Source organism: Fragaria vesca, linkage group LG3, assembly GCF_000184155.1.
Source record: "Fragaria vesca subsp. vesca linkage group LG3, FraVesHawaii_1.0, whole genome shotgun sequence".
Lineage (NCBI taxonomy): Eukaryota > Viridiplantae > Streptophyta > Magnoliopsida > Rosales > Rosaceae > Fragaria > Fragaria vesca.
In genome coordinates, this window is record NC_020493.1 from 8606872 (window position 1) to 8615846 (window position 8975).

At 38.7% G+C, this 8975-nt stretch overlaps 1 pseudogene; it reads right to left on the minus strand.

The window, feature by feature from the left end:
- Positions 1 to 7039: 7039 nt before the first annotated feature.
- On the minus strand, positions 7040 to 8890 carry LOC101305252 (annotated as a pseudogene).
- Positions 8891 to 8975: the final 85 nt, after the last annotated feature.

An 8975-nucleotide genomic window follows, 5' to 3' on the forward strand; every position in this document is an offset into this window, starting at 1 on the left:
TTACTTTACTTCTTCTCTCTCTCTCTCTCTCTCTCTCTCTCTCTCTCTCTCTCTCTCTCTCTAAGATGTGGAGGGGCTTGCGACAGAGTGCCTAGGTATAGCTAGTTTATCAGAGACCTTCAGACAAACAGAGCTCCTTTTGTACGTAGATGAAGTTCAAGTAGTGCAGGTCCCGGCCCGGTGCAACCAATTATCATATCCCACTTCTACAATTGCTTTTCTCTTTTGTTGGTCTCCAACGTACGACGACCCCGTGAACAATACAAACCCTTGAATGATCTCATCTAACAGCATAGCAGCAGTCCTAAATCTGAGTTATCTACCCTCTTTGCTTTCTTTCTTCCATAACCAACACCCTATTCACTTCTCCATTTTCACAGCCTTTTCTTCTTCTCCAAACAACACCATGGAAGAAACCTGGAGACAAACCTATCTCGCTTCTCTTTCTTCATCTGCTCAAGCACCCTTCGCAAATGATGTGCCACACCCACATAACTACTCCTCTACCGCAGCTCATGATCCTACTACCTCTTCCAACTTTCCTCATCCCATGATGCAGAACTATCAGCTTTTTTGTTACAATGGGCCTCTAATTATCAACCCTAACCAGGGTTTCGATAATACAAGTACTTCCTCTTCGTTTGGGACTAGGAAGAATAAAAGAGTATATGAATATGATCATAGCAACTCCAAAGATCCTAAATTCCAGCGTCGACTGATCAAGAACAGAGAGTCTGCTGAAAGATCTAGAGCAAGGAAGCAGGAATGTATCTCTCTTTAGTCTAATAATTTTTTAAGCTAATGTCTTTGTGTTTTGAATTTTTTTTTTTTTGTTTGGGTTCCACAGGCTTACAGGGAAGAGTTGGAGCGAAAAGTTGAGCATTTGAAGCAAGAGAACGCAAGACGGAAAAAAGAGCTAGAGGTAGGTAGCAGTAAAACTACTTGCATATGCCATAAAGGTTTATGTTTCTTTTTTGTTTTTGTTTTACTTGTGATTTTTGACTTGTATTTTTGGGTGATGGTGATATGCAGACCAGTATTGCAGCAGCTTCTGGACAGTTATCCATCACGCACAACCATCGCAGATCCTCAAGTGCTCTCTTTTGAGGATTCATATGAAGAATAGTCCAGCTAAAATCTACCAAGGCAGTTAGTCCTCCAAATCCTCCAAACCATGAGCAAACCTTCATCTTCATCTTTTGATTGAATGGAGGGCATCGATCTTTGCCTGTTTTGATTGAGCTCCTAGTTTTCTCATCAAGAAGGGGATGTTATGTTTAGATATGTCATGCGGTAATTAGCTATGTGAATAATATGTGTGTGTGTGTGTGCTTGAATATTAGTACATCACTATGGTTCTGGCCAGATTTAAGGCATATCTCATGGATCCTCAAACGCTCTATTGGACACAAGAAAGAATGGCCTATAAAATGTACACATTTAGATGCAAGGCATGCAGCTCCAAACTATCTCCATAAAAATAAAGATAAAAAATAAAATGCTTGATTCTCTTAGGACAATTATTAGTTGGATCAAAACGCTCCTTCCTTGCTATAACAGGACCCCAAAAAGATGATCAACCCAATACAACTGGCCAGTACATCCTTCCATACCAATGGCAAAGCATATTCTAGAAATAATGGCCTCAACTTAGCCATTATGTTACGGTACATACGATCTCGACCTCCCCATAATCAAGTGGAGCAAACCTGCAGTTACTTTCACATCCTTGGATTAATTGTTTAGGGTAAGTTTGCATGTCCAAAGTTGTAGTGTGTCCGCGATGGAGTTGCAGCAGTAGGAGCAGAAACAAAGACATCTTTGGGGTTACTTATTGTCACGTACTATGTTCTGGTCAATAATCATGAGGAGACTACAGGACCATATATACAATCTTGCATTTTGTAACACTAATGCAGATGCTTTATGGGCAAAAACTTGACAAGCAAGGAGACATAGCGTGGCATCAAAATCACTTGTACGCAACGATTGGAGTAGTGTAAGGTTTCGAGAATTAAGATGACTGATATTCAATCTGATGGGGCGGCAATGCCAAGTCTTGATGATCAATACGTGAGGGTCAGTGCTTACATGATCAGTCTGCAAATTTGGAGTTCTGGACTTCGTCTAATAATACTCATCATATTCAACAAAATAATGTTGAATTAACCAACAAAATAATGTTGTGCACCTTCAAGTAACTAGTAATGGAACAGCCTCATCTTCAAGCAAACTAACAGTTCAGAATGAATGTTATATGCCACCCAAGTGATATACATCTCTCTCTCTCTCTCTCTCTCTCTCTCTCTCTCTCTCTCTCTCTCACACACACACACACACACACTCAAAGACGCATGTGGAGGGGCTTTCGCAGCCTAGCTAGCTAATCAGACGCCTGCAGACTCTTCACAACATCATATCAACCTTTTAACTTCTTCATGTTCGTTGTGACATGAGGTAAATAAATAGAGAATCAGATTCTTTTCTTTTTCAAGTTCGAGGTCCCAGTGGAACCAATTATCATATCCCATTTCTACAATTGCTTTTCTCTTTTGGTCTACAACGTAAGACCCCCATGAACGATACATATAAGCGATATAGCCCTTGAATTATTTCATACAAGCAAAACAATCCTAAATCTCACTCACCCTCTTTGCTTTCTCTCTGGCTTTCAATATGTCTTCAACAAGCGGCAATGTAAATGGAAGTGACTGGCTGTTTAACAGTGACGAGTCTTCTTCCATAACCAATACACTATTCACCTCTCCATTTTCACAGCCTCCTCTTCTCCAAACCACACCCCAAAGAACAAAGGAAGAAGCCTGGAGACAAATCAGTCTCGCTTGTCCTTCTTCATCTGCTCAAGCACCCTTCGGAAATTCTGTGCCACATAACAGCATGCTGTTCCCCTCCTCTACCGCAGCTCATGATCCGACCTCTTTCAACTTTACTCATCCCATGATGCAGAACTATGATCAACTTTTATGTTACAATGGGCCTTTTATTATCAACCCCAATCAGGGTTTGTCTAATGCTAGCAGCTGTTCCTCTTCTTTTGGGACTAGCAAGAAGAAAAGAGTATATGAATTTGATCATAGGCCTGAGACACCCATGCCAGACGATCTGGTTTTGCTTCATAATCAATCTGGGATATTAGATCCTACATTCTGTTAAGGTTGAAACCCTAACTGAGAGAGAGAAATAATGAAATGCAGGAGAAAGATGTAAAGAAAATACTGATCCTTCACATACATAGCTAGGAGGAACACGCAACAACGCTGCTTGAATATCCACATACTGGCTATTTATACAAATTAATGGAGCAGACTAATAGAAACCCTAATGACCATTAACTCACAATAACAGCTAATTAACTAACATAACAGGTTGACACCTGTGTGGCAGCGGCACACGTACGCACATTTGACTTATCTTCTCCTAGTTGACTCAGGAAATAGTCAATAAACTCCTTTCATCCATTGTCATGACACATTCCCACAACCAATTCCCATACAATGATACACTACAAGTGAGGAGAAAACCCAATCCTTTTTACCATCTTCGCCTAACTGTTCGATCCAACCTTTTGATTCAATTGCAAGTAGCTCGGTATTAATTCCAACCTAAATTTTAAAGATGAAATAGGAATATTCGATTTGAAATAAGTAGAAGACAATGAGCAAAGCCAAGTTCATAATAATAGAGGAAACATCTCCATCCAAACTGCCACGAATTAACTCAATCTATAGCAATCAATTCAGGTGCGGATATGCATACAGCCTTGGTAGGGCTCAAGCCTAACCAAGACTTATAAGATAAATTATTAGTGTGTGCAATTATGGTGTATATTGAGTTGTTGCAAGCGTAGTTTCTCATGTTTGTTCATGTCCAGCCCACCCGAGTTCGAACCAGGTCATCCAGCATTCTTCTTTTTCCTTCTTACTTCTCTAGAATACTAGGCTCGAATTGGTGAGCTTCGTTTTTACCTTCTCTCTTAGCTCAAATTGGATAACACGCTTCTCTTCTATATAGTTTTGGATCTTCAATTTCTTTAAGTTCTCTATCTTTAGGTGATATATTTTTTGTTTTAGATATTATGTCTTTTTCTTCTTTTTTCAATGTAGGTTGCTAAGAAACAAAATTTTGTTTTACTTTATATTATTTTCATATGAGATTTTCAATTTTTTTTCTTTTCTTTTAATCAATTAAACGGTAGTTAGAGAGATTCTTATTTTCTGTGTCTGAAAAAGTGTACATGTAGCATATTTTGTTTAAAATTGGTATATTATAACTATTTTTTATATAAAAAACTAGTTAACAAAAAAAAAATTACAAGCTCACCACATTCATGAATCCTAAATCCACCACTGAGTCAATTATTAGATGGTGGAGAAAGATAAAAGTAGCAGAGTACGGGTGAAGGACCAGCTAGCTCAGGCCAGACAGTGGCGAAGCCAGGATTTAAATCTTAGGGGGGTCCAAATATTATAGAATAAGTGCATATTAAAATTTTATAAAAAGTTACATGATTCGATATTTAATTTGATCATCTTTAAATGAAGCAAAATTTTATTGTACGAATGAAGAAAATAGTAATTTACACATCGCTTAATACTTCACATTTTTTTGTTTTGGTAGATTCATTAATTTTCCTGTTTACTAATTAAAAGAAATCAATTATCTTAACAATTTCGATTGGTAAGACATAAAAACCATTCAATTCTATTAATATAATTGATTTGTCATTCAAGATTAATTGATAGATAGAAAATTTAAGAGGGGTTTAATGATATAATTAAACAGATTTTTAATGATAATTAGCTAATTAAGCACCTAAACTTCAAACTTTTTAAAACCCAAGGGGGGTTCAGACCCCTTCAGGCCTGATAACAGCTCCGCCACTGAGGCCAGGCCTTAAGAAGTCAAGAGACGAGAGGAAACAAAGTAGAGAGAGAGAGAGACAGAGACAGGTCTTCCTGCATCATCTTTCGTATATAGGGCTGTAATTGACAGCCAATAATACACGGTTGTAACTTGTGACGATTTCTAACGAGACTGAGTAAGAATTTTGGGTTAGTTGGGGCTAGCTTTGGACTCGTGCAGAAGTACGGTGCAGTTGCAGACCCAATTCACATGCTAAACCTGCAACCCAGAACCCGACGGATGTCGACCTTGCGCAGTTGCACGTACGTACTCGGTTAAAGATCATAGTTAGTTGGCTTGTTATAACTGTCATTTCACTATCTAGCATGCATGCTAGCCTGGATCTAAGACCCACAGAAGAAAGTGAAGCAAGAGTGAAACTCCATCGTCCAAGAGTCTAGGGAATCCAAACTACCGACATATATCTTAATTGTCTCGTGAAAATTAATGGTGCTCCACCCAGAAACTGGAAAGGAGGGTGGCCATCTTGCACTCAGTACAAAATCATCGTTTGGCACTTGCGTATCTAGCTTGATAGACCCACAGAAGAAAATGAAGCAAGAGTGAAACTCCATCGTCCAGGCTACCGACGAATTGGCTTGTGAAATGGTGGTTATTTGATTTGCATATGCTCCAATGCTCCATCGCCGCGCGCCATCACGCTCGGAAGTCTTCAAATCCAACATCGTAATCGCCAAACGAAAACCAACATGTCCTCGTCGCTGCCTTGCACGACGATCAAACCGCCCTGCATGTCGAAAAGAAGGACGTCGCCGACAATGAAACGGATTGAAACCCTAAGTTTCAAGTTCCAACTAGCCGGATTAACGTAAACACAACAACTAGCTAGCTGAATTTTAGAGTGACTTTGGAAGTTGAAACTTAGGGTTTCATTCGCGGCGACATCCTTCCTTTCAAGGGCGGAGCCACACTGAACTCAGTGGGTCCCGTGCCCCAATCACTCTTTACTCCAAAATTTGTGCAGACAAGTGCCCTTTAGTGCCCCACTGAATGGTTCTCTACTTACATTATATTATATTAATGTTATCATATAGGTATGTGAAGGAATATACGTTCAGATTAAAATATTCTGAGTATGGGAGTTCGGGATTGGGGAGCACATGGTTTTTTTTTATTTTTTTTATTTGAGTTTGGATCCTCACGTCTTAAATTAAAATATATATATATATATATTTTTTATATGTAACTTAAATTTTATCTTTTAATGACTTAAATTTTATCTTTTTATGAATATGTTAGCTAAAAAAAAAAAAAATGTGTAAATTTTAATTTAAGGTGTGTTGATTTCACATCCTTTGAGTTTTTGGATAAAAAAAATTCTCACTTTGATTATGATTTTATCTTTACATAATATTTTCTTCTTCTCAGTTTAACAGTAGAGTTCTAAGTTCAATATATAAACTTTTGTCGAAGAAAAAAAATTCAAAATACATAAACCTTAGTTTTGCAATATATAAACCGTAGGGTCCGTAGTTATGTGCCAAACAATAATATTAGTTTTGCAGTCAAATCAATTTTTTCTTTTTACAAAGATGTTAAGATTCAATAAAAAAAAATATAAAAAAACAAACAAACAATGTTGTTGGAATGCACACATACCTCAATTGAGTCATGCAATGATAATATATGAAATCTCATCGAGAACAACTATCTTTATGTACTAGATAGAAATTAAATTAAGTTTTCTGAATAACACATAATATTTTTTATTGTGTCCCAGTATACCATAATTCCTGCCTTCTTCGACATGGCGGTTTGATCGTGTAAGGCATGCAGGACATGCGGTAACTAATCTCAGAAACTTTCAAAGAATCCATGTGAAAATGGCCGAGGTGTTTGAAAGGCTTGTGAAAGAGAACAAATGGTTTGAGGTTCTAATGCCTAGAGTTTTGCCATTTCTTCTTAAAATGTCACACTGTAACTTATTCTAACTACTTTTTCGTGAATGTACTAAAATTGATTGATAATTAATGGGGAACTAAACTAATTAAAACTCCTAAGATCCTCCAAGCTAGTCCTAATAGTTGAAGCAAAAAATAATATAATTAGTAAAGAACTCACAAGTATGTGCAGCCAAAGCCACCTTTTCTTATATCACTTAATGAATGAAAGTATTACAAGGTAGCAACTTTTACGAGAATGAAAACATAACCTACTTAAAGAAAAATGAAATACAAAAAATGTAAGATACAATTGTTGTCAACAAGCTGCGACCCGTTAGTTATCTTGAATAACTAATTTGTAAGAGTCACACATAAATCTCGCTAACTTTATGAGCTAAATGATCAAAGTGGGAAAGGAAAATAAAGAAGATAATGAAGTAGCTAGGGAAGGAAATAAGCATAAGATAAATAAAAACATAAAATTACTTATAACTACGATGTTTAACCTTGATAATGCATGTTGTACTAGTGATACGTGCTTAGTATGGCTTCTGCCTGGTCTTGCACTACCTTCCATGCCATGAGTACGTGCTTTTCCTCGGTCATAGTTGCACCAATTGCGCACCGCAACACATACATGCCTCCGACCACAGCATGAGTCATATACACACTACCTGATGTATTCATCGCCTCCAGCAGCTTGGAATTGACCTCGTTTATCACAACATCAATTCCATCATCGTCGGTTGGAGCTTTCCTAATTGCAGATGGAGAAATCCTAAAACAGACCATGGCAAAATTCCTAGGCACGACAACCTCAAACCATTTGTTCTCTCGCACAAGCTTTTCAAAGACCTCGGCCATTTTCACATGGCTTCTGAGAAAGCTTCTGAGATTAGCTACTCCATAGCTTCTTAGCACAAGCCATAATTTCAATGCACGAAACCTTCGGCTTAGTGCTACTTGCCAGTCTTTGTAGTCCACCACTTGCTTTGAATCACTGGCTTTGTTCCTCAAAAACTCTGGATTCGTTGACAAAGAATTGATCAATGCAGTTGGGTTCTTAACCCAAAGGCAGCAACAATCGAGTGTTGTGAAGAACCATTTATGTGCATTGAAACTGAATGAATTCGCTCCATCGACGCCTTCAATGAAATGTCGAAACTCTGGACAAATGCAGATACTTCCTGCGTATGCTGCATCGACATGAACCCACAAGTCGTAATCTTTTGCTACATCACATAGTCCCCTCAATGGATCAACAGAAGTGGTTGCAGTTGTCCCCATCGTGGCACATAAAAACAAAGGAACTAGCCCTTTGTCTATGTCACTACAAATTGTGGATCTCAGCAACTCAGGTGACAAGGCAAATTCTGTGGACTTTGTAGTCTTAATGGCCCTGAAATTGTTTGGATGGATTCCAACAATTTGGGAGGCCTTTTTAAGCGCACTATGTGTCTGATCTGACCCATATACAACTAGCTTCCCAATGTTGTCTTTACCAATTCGGCTTAGCATTTGGTCTCTAGCAGCAGCCATGGTGCAAACAATGGCCTCACAAGTCGTCCCTTGTAACACACCACCACCATTCCAGAGAACAGGAAGGACTTGGGAAGCTGCAGCATGTCTCCAAGCCAATCCATGACTATACTTTCTAGCTCAGTTGCAGCAGGCGATGACATCCAGTTGAATCCAACCACATTGAACCCAGTGCTAAGCATTTCGCCTAGAAACCCGGCAATGCTGCCACTTGAAGGAAAGTAGGCAAAGTAGCTAGGGCTTTGCCAATGTGTTATACCAGGAACAATATGATCTTGCACATCTTGGAGGATGGTTTCGATCGGCTCAGGGTTGTATGGCGCAGACTCCGGTAAGAGCTTCTTGAGGTAACCTGGTTGGACTTGGCTTAGAACCGGGTACTTCTCTATGTTCTTGTAATAGTCTGCAATAAAATCTATCATAATGTGACCTTGTCTCCTGAACTCTTCAGGATCCATAGGGTTGGCCATTGGGGGATCAGAGTTGGTTTTCTCTGGAACATGGTGGAAATCGAGGCTACCCATTTGAACTGGAAGATGAAAGCTAGTGACCTAAACACAATAGCAAGAGAAAAGGAAGATGGAAAGGCAATTGATGAGTTGGGAATCT